The following is a 14346-nucleotide window of genomic DNA, read 5'->3' as shown; positions in this document are numbered from 1 at the left end:
CCTGCCACACAAGCTGGCAGTCAGAGGGCCTAGATGCTCTCTGACCTTTTGATTCAATGTCAGTCCCAAGGGGTGGGAAGTGCTTTACTAAAGCACCTTTCAACTCACAGGAAGCTGAGAGCCTGATGAGAGCTTTTGAAAAAATCTGTAGGCCTGGCCATACATACTTACATACATTTTGAGGAGCTCAGTGCAACAGATTGTGGAGGTAGGCTAATTGTTTCTTGTCCAGAAACAAGTGCTTGTTTAGAACAATACTACTGAAATAAAATGACTCGTTTTTAGCACTGTGAGCAATGTACCAATACCACTTGTCTGTGCCACTAATAGAGATTGAAACATGATGTGAATAAAAGCGTGAGCTCCAGCAAAACTAGATGTGGTAACTGGAAACATTAAGGGAGAAGAAGAGTTTCTCAGCTTTTATTCTTAAACCTTAAATACAAATGAAAGTGTTTCAAGTATTTTTTTCCTGAAATACATTTACATCTTTATGTGTTTCCATGTTGTTTTATAGTACATCATTCTGTAGCAGTAATTTCCTCTGCAACATTACTAAACACAGGCAGATTCAGCAATTATGAATATAGATACATATATAAACACACATACAAGTATAACAGAATCCAAAGATTTAGAATCTGATTCACAAATATTTAACCTACTAGGGAAGTTATTCTTTAACTTAAGTTGCAACAGAAGACTATTTTCCTTTCGAACAAAAAGGAAAATTTACTGGGAAAAAAAAACAATGGTAACACAATCACTCAACATTTCTGCATTCTCCAATAATTTATTAGGAATGGTCTTAGAGAAGTAATTTGTAACACATTACCAATGGATCAGGCTATGGCAACCTGCCTCCCAGTGCAGCACATAAGTTAATTTTCATTTAATGCTTCTCCATGTTTGATACATTATTCCCTGAAAACCATAATTAGGAGTAACTGAGAACAGTATAAGGAGCTAGAACTTGTCTTCAGCAGAAGGTAGCAGGTATCTGAGCTTCTCTTGAGGAGCCCAAGCCTGCTGCTCTGTCCTTGATAGTCTAGAGTTTCCTATTTTCTACCTGTGTGTGTGTATATTTTATGTCAGCAAAACACTCTGTGACCTGGAACAGGGGGTACAATTCCTTGTTACCTTATATATTTCCTAACCTACCTACTCACTAATTTGTGGGCAAATGTGTATTTGGGAAGCTAATGATGAAAGCGCTGCTATCAAGAAAGTCAGAAATAGGAGGTTCAGGTGGAGTGGCTCTAGGTGATGGCCTCAGCTTGCTCACACACCGTTGAAAAGATATAACATCAGAGGACTAAAAAAATCAAGGCAAATTGGGGATGTCATCTGGGGCAATGAGTAATTGATTGCTAACGCACAAGCCTTTGTATAGTGAAACTCCACAGAACAATGTTCTGCTAATGGGTACCAATGATTTAAAATGCCTCTTGTATTTATTTTTTAGATCTTCTGGGGTGAAGGGGATGCTAATCTGCATAGAGTATTCTGCACCTGTTTAACTTAATAAACTGCATCAGTTAAAGATTTATTTATTTTCTGTATTATATGTCAGTTTTAATTAAATTCATGTTGCTTGCTAGCTTTGGGACATGGAGTGCCATTTTATAGGTATCTATAACTCACTTCTTTATTCTTCATGTTTCGATAAAACATTCTGACATAGCTACATCCTGTTCCCTTGCAACCGAATGGACAATGACAAGTGCTTAAACAACCATAGAACATTACTAAACTCATAAATATAAACAAGTAAAGTATTCAGATTCACTCATTTTTGAGAGAAAATTCATCTTTTCTTTATATTTTCTTTTTAATCTATAACACAAGACAAAACTCTTTGGAAACACAGAGTGCAGAGAGAAAAACAAAAACAAACCCAACAAATAAATAAAAACCAGCTGCTTTTAACGGACAGTGATTTGAAAATCAATTTACTAACACTATTAAATCTCCCAAGTTGAGGAAAGGGAAATCACTGATAAATAACTTCATAGTTCTGACCTGCAATGGTACAGGGGGCTTGTAAACAGAGGGGATTTGTCTTTTTCTTTCTCATTAGAGCTTGTAAAGACTCCAGGAATCACAGAAAATTATATTAAATTTTACAGGTCTAAAAGGGAGGAAATAAAATCTCCATATTTCTTTCCCCCGCCCCCCCAAATTGTGAATGAATGAATCCATTTCCTAACATCCACACTAGTTTTTTTCTGTTTTTTGTTTGTTTGTTTTTTACAATGACAGCATAGGCTGCAATGTTTTTGGTAAATTCCCCTGTGTTTTGTGATTTGAGTTGCCTAGAGTTTGCAAGGCAACAGGAAAATATACTAGAAAGCATTCCCTTACTATAACGATGGTAACCGTTGACTGTTCATTGATGTTCACGTCAGTGCCCAGCATAGCATGAATGTCCGAATTAATTTTTCTTCTGTATTAAAGGTGTAAAAGGAAAAGGGAAGCAGTCCTGAAAGCCCGGGGAGTGATGGCTTGCCATACAAGAGAAGGTGTACCATTATAAGATACAGAGCTGGAGCAACAGCATGAACTGGGTTTTCTTAACCTAACTGACCACGTTCTCTGCGACAGCAAAGCCAGGTCAGCTCATTTAGGTGGAGCTGCCTGTGGAACAAATACTTCACAAGTCACAGACTTAGAAGCTCTAGTTGGATTTAAATACATTTTCAATGCTGAAATTTCATTTTTCAATTTTCAATTTTTTTACTTTTTCAATTTCAATTTTTTTACTTTTATTCACTACATCTTACATCCTGATGTTACAATTCAAGGAAAGGGCTGCTTTATTCACTTACACTGGTGAGAATTTTCACTCCTGAGTGAACAACTGAGTAGGACAAGCACCAGTTTGCCAATTCACAAGTAACTCTTCTTTAAGAACATTGGGAAAAGGCACAGCCAAAAGCAACCTCAATCCCAAAATTTTGTAGACAGGAAGGGAGGTTGTGTGGCCTTCACCCTCTAAACAGTCTCTTTCTGTTCCTGGGCTAGGTCTGTCTGCTCCAGCACTGCAAACTTCTGTATCTTCAGCCTTCTGTACCCTCACTTCATTGATTTAATTATCTCCCTACAATTTTCATCCTGAGCCCAGGCTTTCTTCTGTTTCCATTGCCTGAAGGCTTCACAAGGTGCTTGTTCTCAAAGAGCAAGAAGGTAAAGATTTGAGAAAGAATCAAAAAGGAAATGACTGTTTCTAGCATGACCACTCTGATGGACTGTCTGCCTTTCTCAGCAGACAGGTTCTCCCACTAGGAGAAATTTCTCCCATGTGTTTAGATTGACATAAGAGGGAAAGCAGCCCCAGGTTCTTTTTATTTTGCAAGACTGCTATGTAACAGCTCCATTGTCTTGACCACATCCCTAAGCACCAACTCAGGATCCCACTAATGTTTTCATATGCAGACAACATCCATTCCCTGTTGCTATTAGGGTCAGAAACACATTTACTTACAGACTGCAGACATGATGTCTATCAAGGGGTATGTCAGTGGCTATTTTAATCTGCAGGATACTGAAAGTGTTTCCAGTCTGCCCAAGCAGAAAGACTGGTTGAGTTTTACCCTCTGATCACCAGAACAAAGAACATAAAGACCTGAGAACACATTCCTGCTTTCCTGTGGATGTCACTAGCAAGTGATGAAAGTTGTCTATATAATTGTTGTCCTTGTCTGCAGCAACAAAGTCCATGTTTCAGGCAGAAGCCGATGAAATTACAAACAAGAAAATGAAAAAAATTGATTATTCCTTCTCCCCATTCCACTGATAATGTATTAGTCTGAAAAGCCAATGTTCATTGACCTAAAGAACCACATATATGTCATGCAACCACCTGGATCAAATGACACTTATCTCGTCCTTCTCCTCTTCCTCCTCCTCCAGACCTGCAGCTACTCCATCATCATCAGTAGCTCTTTGGCCCTGTGCCTGACTTGCTAATATGGTGACTTACTAATAAGGTCACCTGGGATCTGCTCCTTCAGTGAAACAGGGACCATCTGCAGCTGTGAAGCTCATACGACACCAGCACTCCTTCCAAAGCTTTTATACTTCACCTACAGTTCAAGTCAGCATCCTTACTAGAGGATGTCAGGCCATTGTATGTGAGCTCCAAATAGATATCTCTCCCTCTGCTGGCTCTGAAATAAGGCAGATGTTACGCACATGGCTGTGCAGCTGGGCAGGCAGATGGATGCAGTAGCTAGACACACAAACCCTAGATGTAAAGGGACGTTAGCACAAATGTGCTTTCCCACTACTGCTCTTGTGGGAGCTGCAACTGAAGATGCTAACCGGCTTGAAATCAGAGCGAATTTCAAATGAGGAAATGTCACAACCTGGGCATTCAATATTATTCTCTACCCTGTGTTATTTGCTGTATGTAAAATTAATTCACTGTCTCACCGAAGTGCTCTGTACCAATGAAATGAGTTGTATTCTCTCCCCTGCTCATGTGGTATTGAAGGCTTTTTACAACCCCTTGACATTATTTCAGCCTTAATGGATACATTATGAGTTAGTTTATATTTATTTTATTTTCTAATGCTCTATCAGCATAGAGAGAATTTTCTTTCACTAACTGAACTTGTTCCCTTCCGATCCCTACCAAAGTAATCCTGTATTCAATATATCTTTAAAAAATGTTGCATATGTAAAAAAGCACACAACACCTCACACCCCTCACCCTAAAAATCTACAGTCATTTCTAGTGAGTGTCTCAATAAGCTTATTCTATTACGATTTTATGGAAGATTGTAGAAAATTTATGGTTACCAAGAATATAAGAGCTGATGTCTGTATTTGGAGAAACATTTTCTGGGCACATGCCAACATATCTTCAATTTCTATAAAACCAGTTAAAACTATTACTGTCACAATTGCCTGATTATGGTCCATTATAACAGAATTAACATAAAACTTGTAGAGAAGCATTTCAAAGTGCATTCAAAATTTTTTATATAGTAATCTGATTTGAAGTGATCACTAACTGAGGAAAATTTACTTGAAAATTAACATGACACCTTGTGCTAATGCGGAGATAAACACTCCCATGCTCTGATTGGGAGTAGCCAACTGAATGCATTTGTCTCAAAACACCCCTACAGATCTGAGGGAAGCCAAGAAAGCATCGAGGACTGAGAACAGGGGAACACACTGTACCATGACTGAAGTCAGCAAGAATTAATCAGATATCAGAGATCTGATCCACATCTTGTACAGATGATAATTTATTTTGAAATAGGAGAGATTTTTTTAAAGGTGAAGTCATGAAATATCTGAAGGAACCATGGTTTTCCAAGCTTTCAGTCTTTGTGGTTGCTCTCATGCTGGATTTAGATTTCACAGCCTGTTAGAACATAGAATATCACTGTCCTGTTCCACATTAGCATCTGTAAAGGCAATCTGATAAAGAGCCTAAAAACTTCAGTCTCAGCATTATAACTAATCACATCAGAGCACGTAAGATGCCAGCCCACAGTATAGCCTAACTGCCTAAAACAGCACACAGCAAACTTGCTGTAACAACAAAAATGCCCAAGAATCATACCCTGGGAAAAAAAAATATATGTATATATATATATATAATTGGAAGATAGTAGCAAAATTAAGATTTCAAAAATACAAATATATTTCCGTAAGTGCTCAACGTATTATCTTGCCTTGCACACTCATCTGCCTCTGAAAGTGCTTACATTCATCATCTGGTGACCAACAGCAGTGCTTTTTACGTTCAGGGCAAATCAACGCTGAGTCATTGAGAGTGTGGTGAACACAGGTAAAGATGAGCAGCACCAGGAATATCTGGATTTGCCTCGACAGGCCAAGTATCAGTTGTGCAGGTATCGCGTTAAAGGTTAACGTAATTGGGAGTGCTGCTCAATTAGCCTTTACAAGTCCGGTTGCATCCAAGGTATCAAGATATCACGATTATGGATTCACAGTAATGACATTATAATGAGCAAATTTCACCAAAAGGACAGCATTTTGTCAAAAACATGGCAGACCATTGGCCCAGGGTAGCAAATGTGCATTTTATCAGTTCTGATGTACCTTTGAATTCCCATCTTATCACAGAGCCTGGCTGTTGTCTCCACTCCACCCTCCGTACAGTTCCTCTTAGAGTCAGCACACCACGTTCCCCCAGTGTGGCCAACTTCTAAGGTTGGAGGCCTAGGAAGCTTCTATGGAATGCAGCTACATTCCACCCTGGAAGCTTCTTCGATGTTGTACCTTTTCTTAAAAATGTGAATATAAGCTTAATTTATAAGTCACCTTAGGTAATTATTCCACAGTAGGAAGAAATGAGATTATGAGCAGAGATGCCATTTAAATTGAAGATAAGTCATTTATCAAACCTAAGAAGGCTTGGTATACTCTATTACTCATGATTTCAAATTACCAAGTGGTTAATTTAGTGTTGTTTGTTATGTGTGGGTAGCTCTGCTACTGGCTGAGTGGTTGTTGTTTTTTTTAATATGAATGAAGAAGAGTTTTTCAAAATAACACATTTCCAGGTACTTTGGGAAATGCCCAGATATATTAAAAAGTTCTTTGCAGATGTGCTTAGCAGGAACTGCTTTGGAAAAAAATGACCTGTGATATGTTTCATAATTTTAGAACATAATACCCAGATGATGGAGTAAGATACTTTCATATATTTGTATTATCACAGAAAAAAAATCTCCAAAAATGTCATCTCCAAAAATGACTGTCTCTGAGACAGTCTCAGTGTTAGTCATGCTTGCCTCCTTCTTTTTCTGGAGGACATTTACCGCCCAGTCCTCCATATCATATCTTACATCAGGCTTTTTTCTCTTCCTCTATCATACACAGTTGTTTTAAATACAGAAATAAATACATCCTTAAAAATTCCAAAATAAACATTGGTTTTAAAATTGTTTCTGATTTGTTTTTAACAGGAATGATTCAAACTTGAGACAAATTTTGGAAAATTTTCAGTATTGCCAAATAGGCTTTTTTTTTTTTTTTTCTGATGAAAATAAGCTCCAAGTGAAAAATTTTGTCAAGATCTAATGTTTGAGTGCTCTGCCGTGTTGGACCCAAGAAGGTCAAGTGATTTGCTAAAGGTTACACACAAAGGGTTAATACTGGAGTGGAGTATGGAACCAGACACATCCTGGTTGTCCAAGTGCATGAACTTCCCTAAAATATTGCCTTTTGTTAAGTGCCTTTGCAAAGAGATGACCTGCAAAGTGTCATGGTACATTGTAGAAAGATTGGTCTCTCTTGATATGTGTTGGTGCCCTTATCATATATACCTTATTACAGGTCTTTGCATTGTAGTTCACTGTTCAGAATTAGAAGAATAATTCATTGTTTTAATAGCTGCCCTTCAGCTAGCTATCAAGGAGATATTATTTACACAGTTCTAACCTAAACTAAGACTTTACTACCTTTAGAGTATCCAACCTCCCTATAATGCTGCTGTATATCACTTTCTGAAGGACTCAGATATAAAGCAGAATGACTTCCCACTGTAGAGACTGTTCAGTAATTCTAGTCAAAGACATACATGAAGCAGGCATAAAACAATCATTTAAGCACAGTTCATTCTACCTTACATTCACGACAGAGGTAAAACAAAATGATCAGTGTTGTCAGCATAGAATGCTTGAATTCAGATAGCAAAACTCTGTTTACCTTAAAAAGCAGTGCTCCAGGGAGCTGACCATCATACTGAAATCTATGGAGCATATTTTCTTCTGTGCTCTAAAAACTACACTATTTCTAGAGAAACTAATACAGGCGCTGCATTAGTTTGAGAAAGACGTCTTGATGTAAAAAGACAACAGACAACTGTTCCTATTAGAACAGCAGTTACACACTGCCTAGATGTGAAAGTCAAATCTTACTCAAGGTCAAGGCTGCATTCCTTACAGCACTGAAAAAACACATAAGGAAAGAAAATCCTTGCCCTCAGCAGGTCCTGTTCAAAGCTGAGAGGTGAAACGAGCTGCTGGAGACTTGACAGCTCCCAAGCAAAGCACACGGGCTTACAAATTCCCACTCTTAAGGTCTTGTGCACCTGCCCACACTGCCAGGTATGAAACATAAAACTGAAGGAAAAATTGTCTTTGAAAGTGTGAGCTGGTACCACTAAAGCTAAAAGGAGATAAAGCTGAGGTGTCAGTGCACACACACAAATGGGGGCAGTCTGTTTCTGACAGAGACTGAGATGGAAAACAGATTAAAACAACTCCTGTGGGGCTCCTGTTCAATTGATTGGAATTACTAATTGTTTCTGGTGCTCCAATACAAACCAAAAGGGGATATTAGGGTGTTCTTGAATACATACATGGTTTCCCCCCACCAGTAATAACATTTCCATTTTTAAGACTGGTGTTTGAATTGGTAGCATGCTGGGCCCAAAGCCTGAACTGTCTCCCAGGAGTGTGCAGTGCAGGAGTTCCGGCTCCAGAGGGGTCCTGGCTCTGAGCCTGACTATAATCATCTCCAGTGCTCTCTGCTAACTGGCTTGTGTGCTTAATTGAGCAGATTATCAGGCTCAGTACTCCATCTGCATGTCTCAGATCATGAATACGGCTTCTAGATACACAGGTTTGGTAAGAATCTGGCCCTTCTTAAAGTCAATAGGATTTTTACAGACTTCAGTGTGATGTTTCTCACCATTTCTGGATGGCAGGACAAGTGGTTAGGGAGAAGGACTGTTATGAGAAAAAGAGAAAAAAAAAAAAAAAAAAGGAAGTTTGCTCACAGACAAATAAAGCCAGGGAACTGTCTGGGAGTTTTTTTGGTTTTTATTTTTTTGTCTCCTGGAGTGCACACTGATTTTTGTTGTCAAACAACCCTTAGCAAGTGCTATCCTGGAATTGGTAAATTCCATTAGGAGCTGTGCAACTGTTCTCCCATTTTTATCTCCAAAACGTACTCACAGTTTCTTCTAGGTGCCAAAGTACATCAAACGCCATCCACAGGATATGCCAGTTCATACTGGCAGAGAATGAGAGATTGGCATAAGGCATGATTTGGAATTACATTAAAGCTTTTGGCATGCCATTGCTTTACATTCCTCTTGCAATTAATTATGTTCAGTCCTACCAGATGTGATGTGGAGTAGACTTTAGAAGGGTAATGTTGGCTTTTAAGTTGGCATATTTATGTTAAAATTAAGGGGTTTCCTTTTTTTAAACAGGAAAAAAGAGGATTGTTTGGGCCACAAATTACGAGTAAAGAGTATTTTTCCCAATGTATGTTCTCAAATGTGTAGTCTAACAGTGTGATTAGCTACCACAGTAACACAGTTCATATTCTGTTTCTCCAACTGGATGATGAAATAATCATTAATTACCCACATGTTGGGACAGTTACCAATCCAAATGAATTTATTTAAAAGTCTGCTTTCAGTGGACGTCTCTATAGATTTTATCTGTGACTGAGTAGATCAGAAGGCAAGTGAACAAGGTTGAAGAAAGAATTTATTCTCAGCTTTCCAAAATATCCCTAATTGCTTTCTGCTTCGATCCACCAGTAACAGTTGGTCCCAAAATACAAGTGAGTGGGATCCTCAAAATGATTTCCTACCATTACTCAGCCTCTTAAAGCTAGTCACAAAACTTTCTCAACTTCGATCAGATTTTGGCCATTACTTAAAGCATTTCAGAATGATCCTAAAAGACAACTCTGAGAGCCACACACTGTAGACAGAGGTCAAATTTTGCTCTGGACTCATCCTGACAGCCACTTTTAGTTGTGTGTGTTCACAATTCATCTTAGAGAACAAAAGTCAGCAGACTGTGAAGTAAAATTTACTTCTATACTGTAAGTTAGTCTTTATGAGGACATTAGCATGAATGTAACCTAGGCTTCAGCAGACTAGGGCCTAGGAAATTTAAGATGCCTACACTGTCCTTCTGAATCTATATCCTAACTATCATAATGAATAAGAAAGAAACTAAAATAAAGACTTTCTGGGAAAAAAATAAATAAATCTGTAAAGGCCCAAATCTCTCACAGAGACACAGAAACATCCATGCATGTGACTTTTTGACGCAGAGGACAGAACTGATGCCCAAATACCAAATTTTTCCAAAGGGCTTGGCTTACAATATGAGTCCAGAAGGTTTTGTCCCTCAAACAAGATGACATTGGCTTTTGTGTTACTTTAAGGAAGAAAACAAATGGTAGAGGAGGTATTATGTTTGCAAGCTCAGATTTTCCACAGACACATTCTTTAGGAGAATTACGTTTGAGAAAAAGAAGGAAAAAAAAAATGAAAAAAAAATCAGTCAACCTAAGATAACTGTCTTAAAGTAGTAAATAATGGGATAGATGCTTTCACATGAAATATTTTTCCTGGAAAATTTTACTAAATTTTACTCAAAACCCAGTATGATTGGGAAGACTGATGGTTTTTCAAAACATAGTTGCTTCAGTCAAGTTGTTGCATGAGTAATGATTCCCAAACATATTCCAAGGTATTTAAGGTGTCTCCAAACGCAGGAGAGATCCCTCAGTCAAAATTCTAGCAATTGATTCTGAAGAACCTCAGAGAATCCCACCTGGTACATACGGCACAGTTTCAGGAGCCCTAAGTCTTCACAGAGTTCATTCTAGTCATTTCAGAGAACTTATGTTTCCCTCAATAATGAAATCTGTGCTGATCTGTGATCTGTGCTGATCTGTGCTGTCATCCTTATAGGAACCCATTTTCTGTTACAGTGTCCCTTGCTGCATTATTTCACATTCCTGCAATTAGTTTTCCCCTTGTTAATATCACGGTCATACAGTAACTCAAGTTGGAAGGGAGGCTTCAAGTTCAATCTCTTGCACAGAGCAGGGCTCCACCAGATGAGGCTGTTCAGGGTCCTGTCCAGCTGAGTTTCAAAACTCCTCTACAGGGACTGAAATTTCCCAGTCTGCTCCAGTGCTCAGCTGCTTTCACTGCACGGACATTTTTGTTAAATTTAGCCATAATTTCCACATGCAATAATTCACTCGCAACCATAATTTACAACCAAGCATATGTAAGCATTGTCTTCTCCTTCTCCTGTGCACCTCCAGAAGAGTTTAGCTCCGTCTTATCTGTAGCTCCCCACACTGGGTAGTTAAAGAGAGCAATTACCCTCTGTCCGGCAGGGTGCAGCTATTGAAACAGCCAGGCCTGTTGGCATTCACTGTGCGGGGTTTGTTTCCATAGACACCAGCAGTTCTTACAGTGATCCCAGCAACTGCTGTAGAGTTCCCTTATTTCAAGAAGAACACCGTATTTTGAAGTTACATTAAAGCTACCAGTGCATCTAAGAAAAAGCAGCATCTGGTTCAGATACCAGATAACTACTTTGGATAACTGCTTATCAACTTTATAGAAGTCAGTAAGAGCTAGTTAATTAAAACATAGTGTGATCAGAAAACTGTATATTCATCTGATCAGAATAGCTGCCTCCCACGTCTTCACTCTGATGCTTCCACACACATTTTGAAACTAATTAAGGCGGCGCCAGATTACATGTTATTCTTAACATTCCATGTAGTATTAACACTTCAAGAAGATAATTTTCCCCTTTACGGAAAATATAAACATTGATATTTTTACCACATTTATCACAAGGAGAGCTTCTATTTCATAAAGGGAGTTATTAAAAGTACTATTTGGAGGTTTCCTTTTCACAACAAACATATGACTGAACAGAAGCATATGCATAAAAATAAACATACATGCTGACACAAGTGGGTTTTCAACATATACTGTCAAATCTGAAGATGTGCTTAATTTTTATCCTGGCCAGAAGAAGCCTTCTAAATTTTGATTTAAATAATATATATATATATTATTATACTTATTTAGTTATTTTCTGGTAACTAGAAAGGCTACTTGCAATTCTGTTCCTAGGTACCAAATCGGAATCTATAAGTGACTTGATTTTGCTAAGGGTAGAATATCCAATACCACCCATGGTCCCTCTCTTTTTCTGAATAACACAGCTTGTGTTATGAATGTATATGAACAAGAAAGCACAGCTAAGGCTCACAGCCTTACATTTTATGCTTTTTTTTTTTTTTAACCTCATGTTTAAAACCATGTAGCCCTCAGTATGATCTTAATGTTGGTGCAGGCTGAATGGTTGTGTGAGTTTTATAACAAAGTTTGCATCAAATGCCCTCAGAAAAATTCTTCCTTTGAAAAGTGCTTGTGCTGAGAAAATTGGGCTTTTTAGTACTTGCATGTTCCAGGAAGCTGTTTCAATGATGAATGCCCGGTGGGATCAGACATAGCAGCTATGAGTGACAAGCTTGTAGAGGGGTATCGTGAGCTGTATCAAGGCAAAGGTGGTTGAGCTTGGGATCAGCCTGTGCCTTTGAAACTCCAGCTGACAAAAAGCCAGATCTCACATCTCAAGGGGACTCCTCCTTCATCCCATCTTGCTCACAGTGTGGCTAACTGGAAAGGTGTCATATAAAGCCTACTGTACAGAGAGCTCTTCAAAGTGCAATCAGTAAAACAAGCTATTTTTATATCGACTAGAGGAGAGTGTATAAAAAGTTATAATTGAGTATAATAATTTTCCCCTTGAGTAAAATAATTTCCCCAAGTTTGTACCATAGATAGACAGCATTGACAGTATCATTGGAAAACGTCTCAAATAGTACAGAAGCTGTGGGAAGCCAGAATATATGTCATTAATTCACACCAATGTGAACTAGTAGGTTAGACTGGAGAAAAAAGCTCTGTAAGCATATAGCCTCTGATGTGAAATGAAAGTCTTCTTATGGAGTAAAAACGCTGCAGTAGCATTCAACCTATTCAAAATGAAATTTTATTCCACCACAGTGAAGCACTGCTCTTTTCCCTTTTTTTTTTTTTAATTTTATTTCCCAAATGAAGAGCATTCTGGAAATCCTTATTGCAGAGATTAATGAGCTCAAGCTCTCAACTCAGCTATCCCAAACTCACAACACTGTCTGTCTGCACCTACCCCTACACCAGTCAACTATGAAGGCATAGGTATCACTTAAGCTAAACAATTCGTAAGTGCAAAAAGGTACCTGGGAGCAGCAGGAGGTGAAACAAAAGCCATCTTCTCCCACCTGTGGAGGATTCTGGTGTGTGAGGATGTGGTGGTTTCATACTGATGAACAGATAAACTCCACAACACTGCTCTCTCACTCCCCCTCCTAAAAAGAACACAGGAACAAAATACAATGAAAAACAGAGTTGGATGATCTTTAAGGTCCCTTCCAACCCAAGCCATTCTATGATTCTATAATTATTCTGTGATACAGGCCTGCCAGTCTGACCTTGGTGCCATGAAAGGTGATGGAACAGGTTGTCTTGAATGCAATCATGCAGCATGTGAGGGACAACCTGAGGATCAGGCCCAGTCAGAATGGGTTCAATAAAAGCAAGTCCTGCCTGTCCAACCTCATCTTCTGTGATCAGGTGAAATGCCTGGTGGATGAGTGAAAGGCTGCTGATGTAGTCTGCCTAGACTTCAGCAAAGCTTTTGAAACAATCTCCCACAGTACTTTCCTGGAGAAGCTGGCAGCCCATGGCTTGGACAGGCACACTGTCTGGGTTAAAAACTGGCTGGGTGGCCAGGCCCAAAGAGTGGTGGTGAACAGAGAGAAATCCAGCTGGCGACTGGTCACCAGTGGTGTTCCCCAGGGATCAGTGTTGGGGCCCATGCTCTTTAATATCTTTATAGATGATTTTGATGAGGGAACTGAGTGCACCCCCAGCAAGTTTACAGACAACACCAAGTTGGGGAGAAGTGTCAATCTGCCAGAGGGTAGGAAGGCCCTGCAGAGGGACCTGGACAGGAGGGGTCAATGGGCAGAAGCCAATGGGATGAGGTTCAACATGGCTAAGTGCTGTGTCCTGCACTTTGGTGACAAGAAACCCATGCAGTGCTACAGGCTTGGGGCAGAGTGGCTGCAAAGCTGTGCAGAGGAAAAGGATCTGGGGGTGTTGATCGATGTTCACCTAAACATGAGCCAGCAGTGTGCCCAGGTGGCCAAGAAGGCCAACGGCATCCTGGCTTGTGTCAGGAATAGTGCAGCCAGCAGGAGCAGGGAGGTGATCGTCCCCCTGTGCTCTGCTCTGGTGAGGCCGCACCTCGAGCGCTGTGTTCAGCTTTGGGCCCCTCACTACAAGAAGGACATCGAGGCCCTGGAGCGTGCCCAGAGAAGGGCTACAAAGCTGGTGAAGGGCCTGGAACACAAGTCCTGTGAGGAGCGGCTGAGGGAACTGGGGGTGTTTAGTCTGGAGAAGAGGAGGCTCAGGGGAGACCTTATTGCTCTCTACAGCTACCGGAAAGGAAGGTGTGGGGAGCTGGG

General features: G+C 39.6%; 1 long non-coding RNA gene across 3 annotated transcripts in view; it reads right to left on the bottom strand.

Annotated features, from left to right (window-relative positions):
- Positions 1-7747: 7747 nt before the first annotated feature.
- The window catches only part of LOC310899696, a 61716-nt gene continuing 55117 nt past the window's right edge, over positions 7748-14346 (bottom strand). For all 3 annotated transcript variants that reach the window (XR_014584548.1, XR_014584549.1, XR_014584550.1), the window contains exons 2-3: positions 13057-13185; positions 7748-11255 (exon numbers count right to left, since the gene is read on the bottom strand). This is a non-coding gene — a long non-coding RNA (uncharacterized lncRNA). The remainder of the gene's footprint in view (positions 11256-13056; positions 13186-14346) is intronic.

This window comes from Anser anser (assembly GCF_964211835.1).
Source record: "Anser anser genome assembly, chromosome: 4".
Lineage (NCBI taxonomy): Eukaryota > Metazoa > Chordata > Aves > Anseriformes > Anatidae > Anser > Anser anser.
The sequence above is the reverse complement of the archived record's forward strand: the minus strand, read 5'-3'. Positions and strand labels throughout refer to the sequence as shown.